This window comes from Macaca nemestrina, chromosome 2 (genome assembly GCF_043159975.1).
Source record: "Macaca nemestrina isolate mMacNem1 chromosome 2, mMacNem.hap1, whole genome shotgun sequence".
NCBI lineage: Eukaryota > Metazoa > Chordata > Mammalia > Primates > Cercopithecidae > Macaca > Macaca nemestrina.
In genome coordinates this window covers 52,162,798-52,179,054 of record NC_092126.1, presented here as the reverse complement: position 1 = coordinate 52,179,054, position 16,257 = coordinate 52,162,798, and the positions used below count along the sequence as shown (strand labels likewise).

Below are 16,257 nucleotides of genomic sequence, written 5' to 3'. Positions count from 1 at the left end.
AGCTACTCAGGTGGCCGAGGCAGAAGAATCGCTTGAACCTGGGAGGCGGAGGTTGCAGTGAGCCAAGATCGCGCCACTGTACTCGAGCCTGGCGACAGAGTAACACTCTGTCTCAAAAAAAAAAAAAAAAAAGTATGAGATTTTCCCTAAGTATTTTAGAATGCATTTCCTAAGAATAAGACATTCTTTTATACCATAACAAATTCTATTATTATGCCCAGAAAATTAAACTTAGTACAATAATATAACCTAATATTTAGCCCTTATTCAGATTCCCCCAATTGTTCCAAAAATGTCTTTTGTAGCTGTGTGTGTGTGTGTGTTTGTGTGTGTGTCTGTTTGTGCGTGTGTCTGTTTTCCCCAGTGCAGGATCCAATCAGATTCATGTATTACATTTAGTAATAATTATGTTTCTCCTGATTCAAAAAGCGTCCCTCCCCGTGACCATTTGTTTGTTTTTCATCTTAACCTGTTTTGACAAAAACTTTAGACTACTGTCACACATGATGGGTTCTTTATGATTAAATTAAGTTAAAAATTTTCACAAAAATGCAGCATAAATGATGAATTTCTTGTTGTATCTTATCAGGATAGAAGCAATAATTTCTTAAAATATTATTTAATATGCAGTACATATTCAAATATTCCTAATGGTCTCAGATGTGATTTTTTACATTGGCTTGCTCAAACCAAATATTGTACACCATTTAAAAAGAAACCAAAATAGAAAAATCGACTACAGTCTTTTTGAGGGGGAGGGGGAACCCCTAAACCAGAGTAAGTTCAGAGAGACCCCCTGATCACAGTCTTAATTTCTATTCCTTGTAAATGCCTCAGGGTAATTCTTAGGCTTCTGCTATATGGATACTCCATCCTGTTGTCTTTTCTACAAATTACTTGAAAAATATTGAGGCAATTTCTCTTGATTACTTTAAGAAATGAAGTAAAGTTTTTGTAGAACAGTGTACAAACCATAAATAAACGGCTTGATGAATTTTCACAAATTGAACACACCCACCTAAGCAGGTCTCGGACCCAAGAAACAGGATTTTTCCCAGCTCCAAAAAGCGCCCCTTCCAGATTCCCCAAGGGTACCCACTCTCCTGACATCCAGTGTCATGGGTTCATTTGCCTTATGAAAATTTCTTCTCTTCCCTGAAAGAGGAAGCACGAAGTAGAGATGCCATACAAAATATGTATATTTTAATTACGTATTTTGAAAGTCCACCTACAAAGACATTTTATATGATATACTGTATATATTTTCACACAAAATAATTCCCACAACAATGTTTTACATAATGGTTTCATTCAGTGGCTCCCCCTGCTTCCCTAGAATTGGGATTTCATCCAAAACACTAAAGGTTAAGTTATCAATAGAACTCAAAGAGCATTTTGTTTCCATTTGTATAAGTCGTTTAATGTTTTTTAAGTCCACGCATATGTTAACAAAGGAGGCAGTCAATTACAGGGGAGCTTAGCAAGGCATTCTTAGAGTTCTCTTCAGTGGTGAGCAGTGTCGAAGTGGAATCAGGAAAAGAGCAACCCTTTTCACTGAAGGAAATTATTTTAATTAGTAATTCTCAAAGGGTAATAAACAGTCAAATATTTCTGAAATCTCCTGGCTTTGGGGCAAGTAATTACAATGAGCATGCAATTAAAAAAAAAAAAGAAAGAAAACTAAGATGAGGGCAGGTACAATCAATTAAATACAAGTAATTACATTATGAGGGCTTCATGAGTAGTGTACGGTGCATTAACATTGCGAACACGAAAGCCACCAGACAGCACACTGTATGTGCGAGTCTTTTGAATCTGAGGTTGGTTTTCATGGTCTTCTAGATTCTAGGTTGTGGGGCTCTGCCACTGGTAGCAAGTAACTTTCTAATGCGCTGAGCTGGCAGGAGTGATGGCAGCATGCCTATTTGTGATGTCTAGGGAAGCCTTCTTAAATCACTGGTATGCCCTGCCTAAATCAGATCACGTGGATCCTGCAGTCGGTATCTGGGTGATACTGTGATTGGTACATGAGTGTAACTTGGCTCTGTGTGCCTGGAGTTTTTTTTAGCGGGGATAGGAATCTACCATCTCTGGTGTGTTTTTCAATGTGGCATGCCCTAGTGACATTAGTGGAGAAGTGACTTGCTAAAGTTAGAAAGTAAGATTGAACAGCTGGGTTCAAGGCCTTGTACTAGGTTCCCACCAGCTGTTTCAAAGGGATGGAGAGGAGCCACCCAGAGTGCTTTGCAGCAGCTGTGACCCCGAACCAAGGGAAGCTTTATTTCGAAAGCACACTAAGAATAGATACAGGCTCCTGATTTTGAAATACGGTGGACGATTAAAAGCTTTCTGAGTATAAACAGTTCAGGTCACTTTTTAAAAACACAAGTTAGTTTCAAGCTATATGGAAATGTACATGTGCATTTTACATATGTATATATATTTATACACGTACATATATGCCTACATATATATATTCTGATATATGCCGATTGATCTCTCTCATCTATATGAGGTCTGCTTTGAATGAACTTTGTCGTTGGGATGCTTTGGAATCAGGGCTTCGTACCATTGTACTTACCTTTGCTCAGTGACTTCGGACAGGAACTGCCTGTAGTTTTTTCAGTTCTGGTCAGTTGGGTATAAAAATACTGCTATAGTGTCAGAAGCACAGTGTGTGTTCCGACAATGCTGTTGAATCAGAAGTCATGCTTGTAATAAATACCATAAATAGTATATTTTGCAACTTCTTAAAATGTATTCTATAAGATATTAATAATTAAGTGAAAAAAGTTACACATAAAATTAACTACAGAAATGTGGGATTAAGTTAATTTAAACCTAGAATCTTTTATATGCATATGTATTGTATAAATTTTAGGAGAGGAATATAACATTCAGTGTTTTCCATACTTATTTGATAACAGAACCCTTTTGGGTGCAGGGGTGAGGGGGATTATCTTCTAGGACTAATGTCTTATAGAATATAATTGAGGTTACCATGCCCCATAGCTGTGTCTCCTCACAGTCTGGTTGAGCCTGAAAGCATTTGTTACCCGAGAAATAGATTTTTCAGATTGAAATGCCAGATGCAATTGGCAGAATCAGAAGTGTCTTTCCCTCTGGTGAATTCACAATGACTTTGTATTCACTAGTCCTTTCCCCCACCCTTCCCACCCCTCACTCCGCAATGTTTCTCACATTCAGCAACATATGATAATATTTGTACATTTTTCTGCACTTTTGTATTAATATATTTATTATGTGTCTCAGCATGCAAACACGAACTGTTTTCTCAAGTCATTTAAAATGACTACAGTTCCTAACTCAAAACGAAATGTTTCTTCTAATATAACCATTTTTAATTTCAGAATACATTGCAAAAATGTTTTTTGTGTAAATGTTAAAAACATAAGATATTATCATGAAAAGGTAATTTCTTAGAAAAATTGGAATTTATCTCTACTACTCTTTTTTTTTTGTTTAGAAAAAATTTAGGAAAGGTTAATGTACATCTTGAATTTTAGTTAAGTAATTACAATTATAGTCAATTATAAAGGCTGGTTACATAGCTTATTGTAGAATGAACACATTTTACAAAACATTAGCCCTATTTGAATATTTTCCCTAGTTATTAAAATAATAAAAACATTAATAAAAACTAAAGGCAATATAATATTAAAAGCATTAATAAAAACAGAAGGCAAGTTAGGCTAAAGTTACTGTCAGAGACTGGCTTCTGAAAGAACAGGTTTTGGCTTTCCAAGCGGCAGGGCGTTTAGAATCACATCCCCAGCTCTGGCTCAGAGTTCCAGCATTGCTCATGGTATATTCAGCTGCTGCCTTGCATCTCCAAATCTATCTTCAGAGTCCTTTTACCTCTTCCTTTTAGGTCATTAGTGGAGAGTTGGGGTTCTGCTTTGTATTTATGTTTTTTTAAGTAGTATTTGTATTTCTTTCTGTCCTTTCTCCCTAACAACTACAGGATCACATGGACCTAATTTGTTTTATTGTCACAAGAGTCCCTTTTCTTGACAGGATATGCCTAATTAAAACCAGGCTGTTAAAAAAAAAAAAAAAAAAAAGCTAAGTTTTTCAGGCAAGTTGACATACTGCATGACTCAGGGGTTTCAGGAGGGACAAGAAGGGATGGTGGTGTGTTATTGAAACAAGAGGAGGACCAAGCCTGCAGGAGATGTTGTTCCAGGACAAAGTCAGGCTATCAGCAGTGCTGACGGTCCACGTCCCCTTTTCCTTCCTTCCTAATGGCCCAAGTTATACACGTCAGCCTCTTTGAGTTCACAAGGCAGTATTGTATCACGGAAAAAGCCCTAGACCTTACTATGAGAACAAGATTTGACTCTGCTGTGCCATATGGAAACTAGTAGGTTTACTTCACCCAACTCTGTTTCTATATCTTTTTTTTTTTTTTTTGAGACGGAGTCTCTCTCTTGTGCCCCAGGCTGGAGTGCAATGGTGTGATCTTGGCTCACTGCAACCTCCACCTCTCGGGTTCAAGCGATTCTCCTGCCTCAGCCTCTCAAGTAGCTGGGATTACAGGCACCCGCCACCACAGCTGGTGAATTTTTGTATTTTTAGTAGAGATGGGGTTTCACCGTGTTGGCCAGGCTGGTCTCAAACTCCTAACCTCAGGTGACCCACCTGCCTCAGCCTCCCAAAGTGCTGGGATTACAGGTGTGAGCCACCGCACCCGGCCCATTTTTATATCTTAAAAACAGAGATTAGTAAACCTGTTATGTAATGATCAAGCTAAGATAATTTTTGAAGCCATAAAATGGTATATAAATATCAACTATTATTATCAGACATTAACAGCATGGTTATCGTGAATATTATGACTAATAGTTAATATGAATAATTATTATCATAACTATCATTATTACTGTGATTGTCATTATTATGAATATAAGTACCAATTCTTTCAACATACGTTTATCTTTTAGTGTCTATTATATGCTAGATGTGGTGCACTTTCAGGACCCATGGTGTATAGTACCTGGTAGAGGCTCAGTCGAGCAGTTTGCAGAATCAACAGGAATGAATTGATAATGATTTAATTTGTTTAATAGAATGTTACAGCATTCTCTAGAATTTGTTCCTTTCTGGGGCAAGTAAGGAACAAATCTTCCTAGATTAGTTTTATGAGTACTTACAGATAAAAACATGTATGATGTGAATAAGATTCAGTTGTTACATGTGATACCTAGAAGCAAAATGATTTGTCGAAGTAAACCCATTAAATATGTTCATTCATTCATTCCTTTAATTCAGTGACTTATTCTATAAGTAGATTTTTAATGTCTGCTGTGTGTCAGACCTTCTGCATTTAGTCCACAGTTGGGGCTACCGAGAAGTTGAAAGCTTCTTTAAAGTCTCCTTTCATTTTAACACCATTAAAAAAAAAAAAAAGTCTCATGGAAAGGAAAAATCTCAATGTATCCTGTAAAGAAAATACCATTTCCTATGGTAATTATGATGGTCTATATCCTGTTTAATTCATTGCATGGGGTTCCTCTCCAAGTCAATGAGAATTGCGTACAGAGTCTGAAGACAGGATGTGCCTCATAGTGGGATGAGAAGGAGCCTTGTGGCTGGTCGTCAGACTAAATTTAAACCATTATTTGTTGTGAATATATGATTAACGTGGGGGTTAAAAATGAAAAATACAGCTGCAAGAGTAGGTTTCTTCCTTTGATAAAAACAGAAAAAGTCAGGAGGGACAAGAAGAAAACAAACAGTTACATGAGGCATGCATTCTCTTTCAGAAGAACAGTCAAAGATATTTTAGCCTAATCTTTCTTTCTAGATACAATAAATGCCACTCCCTTTTGGATTAGGCAGATGGTAGCAATAACAGTATTGCAGCTGGGAGTCTCCCAGGCTGACAGGTGCTGGATATAAGATGCCCCAGATTGTCCTGTGAAGTACAGGACATGCTAGGCCCTGCTGGATCTGCCCAAGGAGAGGGCAACTCCTGTGTCTGTTGACACCTCGTTTAGATTCTCCCGCTCACTCAACCAGCTGCCAGAGGCAGCCATAAAATATTGCTTAATTATAGAATTTCCCTTGATCCTCTTTATCCCTTCCTTCTATTGCATGTTTTTCCCCTTTTGTGCCTCTCTCTAGTTCAGAGCACCTTTAGGCTAAGCACTCATGGGAGTATTATGGTGGCGCCTTTTCCAACTCACAGTTAAGGGACAGACAAGATTTTCAGTCCTGAACTATAGCTGTGGAATTATTTTCAGAGGCTGTAATGAGCAGGTATAGGTTCAAATGTGGAATGCAACATCATTTTTTAAGCAGGAAATGAGTTCATTTTGGGGAGAGGATAGCTTTCTCATTTTTTTCTGATTAGAAAAATAATGCTTATTGTACAAAAAAAAAAAAGACATGTAAAGATATGAATAAAGCCTACTTCCCCCTCAATCATATGTGTTCTATTTACCAAAATGGGATTATGTTCACTCCCACAATATATTTTAACAAATACAGATCTACGTAATTTATCATGTCTGTTCAGTCTTCCACTGTCTGACTGTACCATAATTTGTTTAACCATTCTATCATCATACACTAAAGATAGAAACAAAACTGCAGTGGACATCCTTGAGCATACATTCTGCATACTTGTATTGGTTTGGAGTCATGTTTGTGATTTACAGGGATGTGAAATGAGATCATTTATTTCTCTAACATTAAGGAAATCTGAATTAAGGAACTCAAGAACTGGTTTGATGGCTCTGCTGCACCTGTCTTTCTGCTTAGTTGTTCCTACCGAGTGGCTTTCATTCCTCATAATTCCAGCTGGCTGCTGCAGCTCCAGCCATCATGTTCATAAGCCAGGCTGGAGAAGAGATGGAAGGATGGGAAGCAGAAAAGTATGTCTATTGCTTCCATTTAAAAACCCTTCCCAGAATCCCACACAGCACTTCTGTTCATTGTCTAGAACTTAGTCTCTTGGCCATACTTAGCACCTAAAAAGGGAGAGCAGATATTCCAAAGCAACAACCATCTCTGTCATTCCCATCTAATTGTTTTCTGGAAATAAAAGCTTTGTGGAAATGGACTTACTGCATCAAAGCTTTTCCCAGGTTTTTGTTACATATTGATATACTGCTCTCCAGAAAGACAGTACCAGGTTAAGTCTAGTAATATGCGAGAATAACCCGCAGTAAGTTTTCAGGTTCTTTTGTGTGCATTTTATGGGCATTTTAAAAGCTATTTTTCTGAAGCTGCATTTTTTTCTTTGTTTATTAAATCATACATTCTATAAAGAGTGAGGTGGAGATTTTATTATTTACAATTTTTTCTTTAAAATCGATGTCTGTACAAGTAGAACATTCATTCCAGGCACTGGAAGGACATTTAAACGTTATTGACACATATTTCCTCTACTCCTAAGAAAACTTATTTGGAGGCTGCCAGTTGAATTAATACATTAACCAAAGTAAGGCAGCTCTCTCCTGTTTTGAAAAACTTCCTGTCAATTAAATAAAAGGCACAGTGTAAAAGTGACTCTGCCCAAGTTAGTGTTTTAACAGAAATGTTTGTATTACACCATGGTGTGACCATCAGCAGCTCCATAAATAAAGGAATCATCTGCCGGCCTTCCCACCTTTTGGGTGGGGTCTGTTTTCTCCTTCAGTGGAAGGACATTGGGTTCATCATTACTGCTGAAATTTTATTACTTTAGATTTTATCAAAAAACTTGGTGTCACCAGGTCTGAACGGAAAAAAAATCAAACATTTCTTTTTACCCTCACACACCACCTAACACAGCACTTCTGATTCCCTAGCAGACACCAACTGGGTGTCCTGTAATTTCGTTGAATTCTGACACTATCTACCTGGAGATAGTATCAGATCTCACAGGCTGAGGGCTCAGTCTCACAAGACTGCCCCCCGCCAGCCCACCCTTTTAGATGCCAATTGCAAGCTACAGGTCGTGACCTGTGCTTCTGACTAACTCACTCCTTGGATTTGATCCATTTGCTAGAATGACTCACATAACTCAGGGAGACACTTCACTTACCTTTACCCGTTTATTAGAAAGAATATTACAGGGATTCACGTGAACAGCCAGGTGGAAAAGACACATCGGATAAGGTACTTGGAGCTTCCACGCCCTCTCTGGGTATGTCACCCTCCAGGAGCCTCCACGTGTTCAGCTATCCAGAAGCTCTCCGAACCCTATCCTTTTGGATTTTTATGGAGGCTTTATTACATAGGCATGATTGATTACATCACTGGTGATCAACTCATCCTTCAGCCCCTCTTCCCTTCCCTGAAGGTTGGGATGGGGGATGGGACTGAAAGTTCTAACCTCCGGCCACGGCCACGTGGTTGGTTCCCTCTAGCAACCAGCTCCTTCCTAAGGCTATCTAGGAGCCCACCAAGAGTCGCCTCATTAAAACAAAAGATGTTCCTATCACCCAGGAAATTCCAAGGGATTAGAAACTCTGTGTCAGGAGCCGAGGTCAAAGACCAAATATTAAAACCAAAGAGTCTCCTAGCACCTCTATCTACAAGGGTTATAGGAGCTCTAGATCAGCAATAGTGACAGAGATTTATTTCTTAATATATCACAATATCACACATGGTTTCCTGATTTGGTTATTCAAATTGATTTATCTTAGCTTTTTGTCATCTTTATCTTGTGAATGTTACAGAATAAAACTCACTTCTCTTCAAAGTTAGAAAAGTGACCAGCCAAAGGATTACTATCACTGAGGGATCATTTAGAAACAAGTGATTATTCTAATGCTACTAACTTAAAAAAAAAAAAAAAAAAAAACCAAAAAAAAAAAAAGTTGGTGAATCAGTAGACAGCTGTGCTGTATATATTCTTGTAACTTTCCTGTAAGTTTAAAGGTATATCAAAACAAAAAGTTATGTACGCACAAATAGATGTTGACTTTATATGATTTTTATCTGCTACTTTCATGAAGAAGGATGGGGTTTGAAGTTATAATTGAAACAGGTGCATATTTCTGTACTTTGTTAAGTAAAATTAAATCAGTCATATATTTTTTATTAACATCCACTTGTGGGTACAAAACTACTTACTGTTTGGAGTTTGCATAAACATACTTGTTTAAAACAACAGCATTTTTTAGGCTAAATCTGTTTTTCCATTAGTTGAAGTCATAGAACCTTCAAAGCTTCCTGCATTTCTGTACCTGGTATGTCCCCTCACATTTTGGAACTATTATCTTCTTGTAAATGATTAAAAAATAAAATTAGATTAAAACTTCTTGAGCATTTCTTTATTAGGAAAAATATGAATCCACTAGATATTCTTTTGCTAGCTCTTACTGTGCTTTTTACTTCAGGCTGAAGTCCCCTTTCTACTTTAAATGTAAGAGAAAATCTTGTGCTGACATGAGATGCTCATTACCACCAAGGCACTCATTACCAACAAGGGCACCAAAGGAATCGCAGCTTTGGCTGTCTCTCACACTGAATTTGAGAGTTGCTATTATTAGAATGCAAAAAAAAAAAAAAAAAGATGGTGGGGGAACTATGTGAGACTTGTGGTTAGCTAGACCTTCTGTGTTTTAAGAATATTTCTGTCTCTGGGTCAACTGTTACTTAACTACTCGACTATATGAAATCAAGTATATCAGCCAGGTGCGGTGGCTCATGCCTGTAATTCCAGCACTCTTGGAGGCTGAGGCAGCCAGATCACCTGAGGTCAGGAGTTCAAGAGCAGGCTTGAAACCCCATCTCTACTAAAAATACAAAAAAATTAGCCCGGCATAGTGACGCGTGTCTGTAGTTCAAGCTAATCAGGAAGCTGAGGCAAAAGAATCACTTGAACCCGGGAAGTGAAGATTGCAGTGAGCAGAGATCGTGCTCCAGTCTGGGTGACAAGAGTGAAACTCCATCTTAAAAAACACAAAACACAAAACACATACACACACACACACACAAAAGAAAGAAATCAAGTATATTTGTAGTTTTTGCAGTAAATTGATGCCTACCATTATTTCTCTCCATTTTGTGTTCATTGTACTATAAGGTGTTTACTGATTTTTTTCTTCTTTTTGCATTTGAATTACTCAGATCCCTTTGAACAGTTCGGATAGATTTTCACAAGGGAAAGGAAAGGAACTAATATTTATAGTGTGTCATATATATCTGGCACTGTGCTAGGTGTTTTACTTTTGTTATTTGATGAAATTCTCCAAACATCATGTAATAGATGTTCTTATGCCCATTTTACATTGGAGGAGACCAAGGCTTGGAGATGTTACTTAACAGTAGTCTCTTAACCAGTTAATGGCAGAAGCAGATCTCAAATCCACTATACCACTCTGCCTCATTGGGGTGATATGTTCGACTGAAGATGCCAAGAAATACATGTAAAGAAGCACTGTAGACTGGGTTTGAAATGTGAACCAAAAGCTGTGTTTCCTGATGATTATTTTCAAGGTCCCCAGTAGCACTCTCCTCTTCCTCTGAAGCCTAACTTGGTCCCTTTCGATGCCTCAGTTTTTGTCTTTGATCCTCCAAATAATTTTTTGCAAAATGGGACCCTCACTCTGAAAAGCACCTCTCGTCTCTCTTGAGATGCCGAGGTTCATGCCAGCCCTTTTTCCAGTTCAAGTTGTGTCATGCCTTTCAAACATGTGCAAAAAGAAAGTGGCTCTGATGGCCAGAGCCAGGGTGGCTCATCCTCTTCCCAGAATTGAAAAAAGCAAAACCAACAAAAAGGAATTAAATCTCTTCACATGAATAGAGAAGAAGCTAGCCTAACCCAAAAGAATTTTTGGTTTTAAAGAGGATTTGCCTTCTTTTTTGACATTTAATTCACTTGGCCTCATTAGAAAGAAGAGAAAGGAGGGCAGTGCGGTTTTAACTTCGAGATATTTTACATTTGGAGTGGCTTCGGAGCAGCCAAGCACTGGGTCAGTGTCCCATTTAAGAACAACTGGAAAAACAACATGTTAGAAACATGTGTTAGGCACAGAGAGCCTGGAAAAACAATTTTCAAAGTATTTTAGCATTTAAAGTAGCTTAGTGGCTACTCTAACATATAAATTTCTTTTTAAGACTTATTGTGAGATTGAAACTGATTCCTAGATGTTAGATGCAGTTGATACGGGAAACATTTCTAACATGCAGCTATTGAGATAGAGTGTCAGGTTCTGGACCATTTATAATAACCAAAACAATAGAGTCTGTGCTGTTTACCACCATACCGCTCGTTGTTTCACTGCCGCCTTCTCTCTGCTCATCTGACTGCCAGCTCCTTGAGGGCCTAGATATTGCAGGCACTCATCACCGTATGCGTGTTTAAGTGTCGTGAATTCATTGAATGCCTAGCAAATCCCAATATACATATTTGGGTACAGCATCACTTCATCTGGATCTTGGGTGTAGAAATAGCACCATATTCTAACCCTGGAAGAAACTGGCCACACTGAGCTTACTGAAAGATAATATAACATACACAAAGCCTAGTAGACTGTATATTCAGAAGTTTTTCAGTGGTAACTTTCACTACACTCCACATTCGCCACAACTGATTTTGGGGAGCAGAGCGAGGTGGCATGCATGTGTAGACCTAGCCTCGGGAGGCTGAGGCAGGAGGATCACTTAAACCCAAGTGTTGGAGTCCAGCCTGGGCAACATCTCTTCAAAACAAAAGAAAACTGAGTTTGGAACTGAATCCTTGTAGAAGATGTATCCCGCTGTAAATACTTGTCTAATGAAAAGATGGATGAATACATTCCACTTCCTATCGATTATTCTAGAATTCACCATTCATGTGGCTGGGCATGGTGGCTCACACCTGTCATCCTAGCACTTTGGGAGGCTGAAGCGGGTGGATCACCTGAGGTCAAGACTTTAGGACCAGCCTGGCCAACATGGTGAAACCCCGTCTCTACTAAAAATACAAAAATTAGCCACGTGTGGTGGCGTGCGCCTATAAACCTAGCTACTCAGGAGGCTGAGGCAGGAGAATCTCTTGAACCAGAGGGTCGGAGGTTGCAGTGAGCCAAAATCATGCCACTTCATTCCAGCCTGGGTGAAAAAGCGAAACCGTCTCATCTTTTCTCTACTTCTGATTCTCATCCCATGTTTTTGTTTGTGAGAAAGGAGAAAAGTGAAATAAAGACTCTACCAAGTACATGTTTTATACTCGACATCTGGAAGTAATATCGTGAAATAGACTCTCACATTGTTGTGGAGTTCCAACACAATAAACTTAAGGTGATTTATACATCTTTTATTTATTTTATTATTATTTTTGAGACAGAAGTTTGCTCTGTCGCCCACGCTGGGGTGCAGTGGTATGATCACGGCTCACTGCAGCCTCGACCTCCCAGGCTGAAGTAATCTTCCGCTTCAGCCTCCCAAGAAGCTGGGACCACAGGCATATACCACCACACCCGACTAATATTTTGATTTTTTTTTTTTTTTAAAGAAATAAGGTTTCCCCATGTTGCCCAGGCTGACCTTGAACTCCTAAGCTCAAGCAATCCTCCTGCCTCAGCCTCCCAAAGTGCTAGGATTACAGGCGTGAGCCACTGTGTCTGGACTATACATTTTTTTAATGGCATTATTGATCCTGGCATGAGAAGAGAAAAATAAATGCTGGTACTAATAATAAAATTGTTTGCAATGCAGCGCCAAAGTTCTTTAATATGGCTCTTGGCCCAAGTCAAACAAGCAACAAAAACTCCCAGTCCTTTTTTTTTTCCCCCTTCTTGTGTTTTCAGAAAATAGGAAAAATGAGGTTAAGCAAGAATTTTGCTCAGTTTGCAGAGGCAAAGTGAGGCTTGCCAGTGCCGGGTACTGCTGGGGTGCGTGGAGCCGGTGACGGGGTGTCTCTAACACCGCAGCTGGACTGTTCACCTTCTGAAGTGAGGTTCCTGAGTCACACCTGGGGCTGTCTTGATGAGTCATCAGCCTTCCAAAGTGGTTTTCTCTGGGAAGTGGCACATTCACAGTGCCGCTTATTTTCCCCACCCTAGGGACAAAACTCTGGTAAAGGAATCCCTGCAGGAACTGCGGGTATTACAGTCCTGATTTGGCTCATCTGCTCTTTGGGGCTGACAGCAGCTTTGCTTGACTCAGCATCTGCCTGGCTGAGTAGGTTCAGATAGAATGAGTCTGCAGAAAAGTCGGTGGTGCTCAGTGGGAAGGACGTGAGGGAGATGGATCACCACAGCTGGCCAGGGCAGAGGCACCAGGATGCCTTTCACATGGCTGCTGTGCCTACTGCTGCTAACTTAAACCAGTGGAGGCTTCTTGGCAAGTCTGCAAGGGAAGTTGAGGATTAGAGCCTGGTAGTTAAAAATACAATCCCTGCCATTCATTCGGAATTCCAGAGAATGCTGAAATTTTTTGAACTGGCAAGTGAATGGTAGAGACCGGAACCATACACTGAAATAACTTCTCTGGTCTTGTATCATCTTTTATTAGAGGATCCTAAAAAAATCCCCTATTTATATATCAGTTATTATTTCTGTGTCATAGACTGCAGCTATGTTTGATGAGCTGCCTAAGTGAAAATCTGACCGGAAACTTTTAACTATAAATTCTTTGTGGTTTCAAAGAAGGATGAACTTTCTCATCCAACACATTTCTGTTGTGTGAACAGTCACCTTTATTATATGGCATGAGTCTTTTTTTTTTTTTTTAATAGCTTTGAGGTTTAAACTCTGAATGCTTTGCTAATAGATGTGTCAGCTGTGCACATTTGCAGCTTGACTTTTACCTCTTTGTATCTTTTATTCTAATGCATTAAAATAGCAGGAGATGGTGCCGTTTAGGATTTGGGCAGAATGGAAGAATAATTATAACCAATAATAGTGTTTTAAAAGCTGCTTTGGGACAAAGAATTATTAATTCGGGTGGTAGAAAGAATGACAATGTGGGAGGAAGATTGATTACTTTAGGACATGTAGAGATATAATAAAACTTAAGCTATGTATCTCTTCAACCATGTGAAGAGCCATTACTTTATTTCTGATTGTCAACATATTTGTACTTACTGTCATAAGTTCAAAAGCCGACTCCACATTATGCAAATAGACTGATAAAGTTAAGCAGAGGGGATCGGTGTACTGGATGGCTACTAATCTTATCTCCAGGCTCGGAGGCTCACGCCTATAATCCCAGCACTTTGGGACCCTGAGGCGGGTGGATCGCCTGAGGTCAAGAGTTTGAGACTAGCCTGGCCAACATGGTGAAACCCCATCTCTACTAAAAATACAAAAATTAGCCAGGTGTGGTGGCGTGCACCTATAATCTCAGCTACTTGGGAGGCTGAAGGAGGAGAATTGCCTGAACCGGGAGGAAGAGGCTGTAGGGAGCTGAGATCACGCCATTGCACTCCAGCCTGGGTGACAAAGAGCGAAACTCTGTCTCAAAAATAAACAAACAAACAACCTAATCTTAATATTACAAACGTGATCAGGTCGGGTTGCTAGTTTAGATGTGGGTGATGAGCTGAGCATCCACTGCGATGGGGCTTCTACTGTCACGGGCTCCCTCTGTGATGCGGCCTTCCTTCTGTGATGCCTCCCTGGGGTTTCTACTGCAATGGGCTCCCACTGCATTCTGGTTTTAGGTGACAGCAGAGGGACTACCTGGAGAAAGTGTGCATCTGGGCCTGGGAGAATTAGTAAGTGCGCATATCACCCCTGTCTTTGTTCTTGTGGTTAAGACTCATCTCTGGTGTTGGTTGGCAGAGCTAAGTACCATTGGCAAAACAAAACAAAAGGTGCTACTCAAAGAAATGTAAGATATGAGTAAGATATATGTCATCTCCTAGGTCTTGAAATCTAAATAAGAACACACTGATAGAATGTTTAATTTGATTCAAATGCAAACAGTATTTATCCCCAACATACGAGAAAGTAAACCACTTTTGCATACTTGTATTCTAATTCTAATTGAGGACAATTTTTAAAGTTTAATGTAAGTCTTGGGCAAGACTTCTTGCCATCTGGTACAGGATTAAAAATTGGCATAGCATTTGTTCTCTGCTGACAGTGGGTCAGATTCACTTGGCAGGCCCTATCGGGAATTTATCAGCCTCATCCAAATCTGTTTCAGTTTCCATTTTTAACACTAGTGGGCCTAATTGGACTGAGTCACAAGAAGCACGTTGCAAAGCTGTTTCATTTAGCAAATTTTAAGCTAATTGTATTCAGTATGTGCATTTGTTTTAACATTAAGAGGATGGTGAACTGACCTACTAAATCAAAAAAGTTTTAAAAATCTGATTTTCTGAAATAAGACAGTTTGCTTATACTTAAATGGGGCTTGTAAATATCATAGGCTTGGCAGATTTTTTTTCTTTTTTCTTTTTTAAGAGATGGGATCTTTCTATGTTGCCCGAGCTGGTCTCCAACTCTGGGGCTCAAGCAGTCCTCCCACCTCAGCCTCCCAAAATGCTAGGATTACAGGTGCGAGCCACCGCACCTGGCTAGTATTATTTTTCATATGCCTACTATGTGCAGAACACTTTGCTGTGTTCCACAGGGTCATTTCTGTGGAATATTTCTTCTGGAAGAGCTTGTATTCTGCTGGAAGAGGAAAAAAGAGGTAGTAAGGACCGAGGCTACAGAGGAATTTCACCCAGGGGATGAAGACAGGGAGCAGTGAGTATGATTGAGTTTTAAACCAGTCTGCCTTGGTTTTATGACCCCAGGCTGTCTTTAAATTCTCATCTCATTGGTGCGGTTCTCTTTAACTGCTCAGCTAGGTTGTGGCAAAAGAAGAGGCAGTTTGGAGGCTGCTTCCAGGTCTTGTCCTAACTACTCTGCTGATGGCGGGGAGCCCTGATGTTGGACACTGTATGAAACTCTAATTTATTAAATAAATGGGGGCCAGAAAAAAGGCAAAACACTTATGTTTGAAGACAAAATCTTGGCCCATAGAAATAAGCAACATGCTGCTAATAGTTTTAAGTTCTTTCAAAATGAAGCACTTGTAATCATTCCTATTTTTATATCTTTGTATGCTTCCAGCAATACAAAATATATTACATGGGGGATTCTCTGTTTCAGAAAGTCCTTGTTGTATGGCTTCCTTCTGTGAAGTTAGTGTGGGTAAATTCATCCCAAAACACCAGGCCTTTTCCTGGGTGGTAAGAAGCTGGAGGATTTTTTTGGTTTTGTTTTGTTTTTTGTTTTGTTTTTGAGGCAGAGTTTCACTCTTGTTGCCCAGGATGGAGTGCAATGGCGCGCTCTCAGCTCACTGAAGCCTCCACCTCCC

At 39.5% G+C, this 16,257-nt stretch overlaps 1 protein-coding gene and 1 long non-coding RNA gene across 2 annotated transcripts in view; one reads left to right on the top strand and one right to left on the bottom strand.

Moving 5' to 3' along the window:
* The window catches only part of LOC105463670 (WW domain containing transcription regulator 1), a 143,901-nt gene that overhangs the window by 65,087 nt on the left and 62,557 nt on the right, over window positions 1-16,257 (top strand). The window lies entirely within an intron of this gene.
* On the bottom strand, window positions 1,417-8,179 carry LOC139361893 (uncharacterized). Its single transcript, XR_011619798.1, has 3 exons — window positions 8,054-8,179; window positions 2,582-2,691; window positions 1,417-1,554 (listed from the first exon to the last, which is right to left on the bottom strand). It is a non-coding gene; the product is annotated as an uncharacterized lncRNA (long non-coding RNA).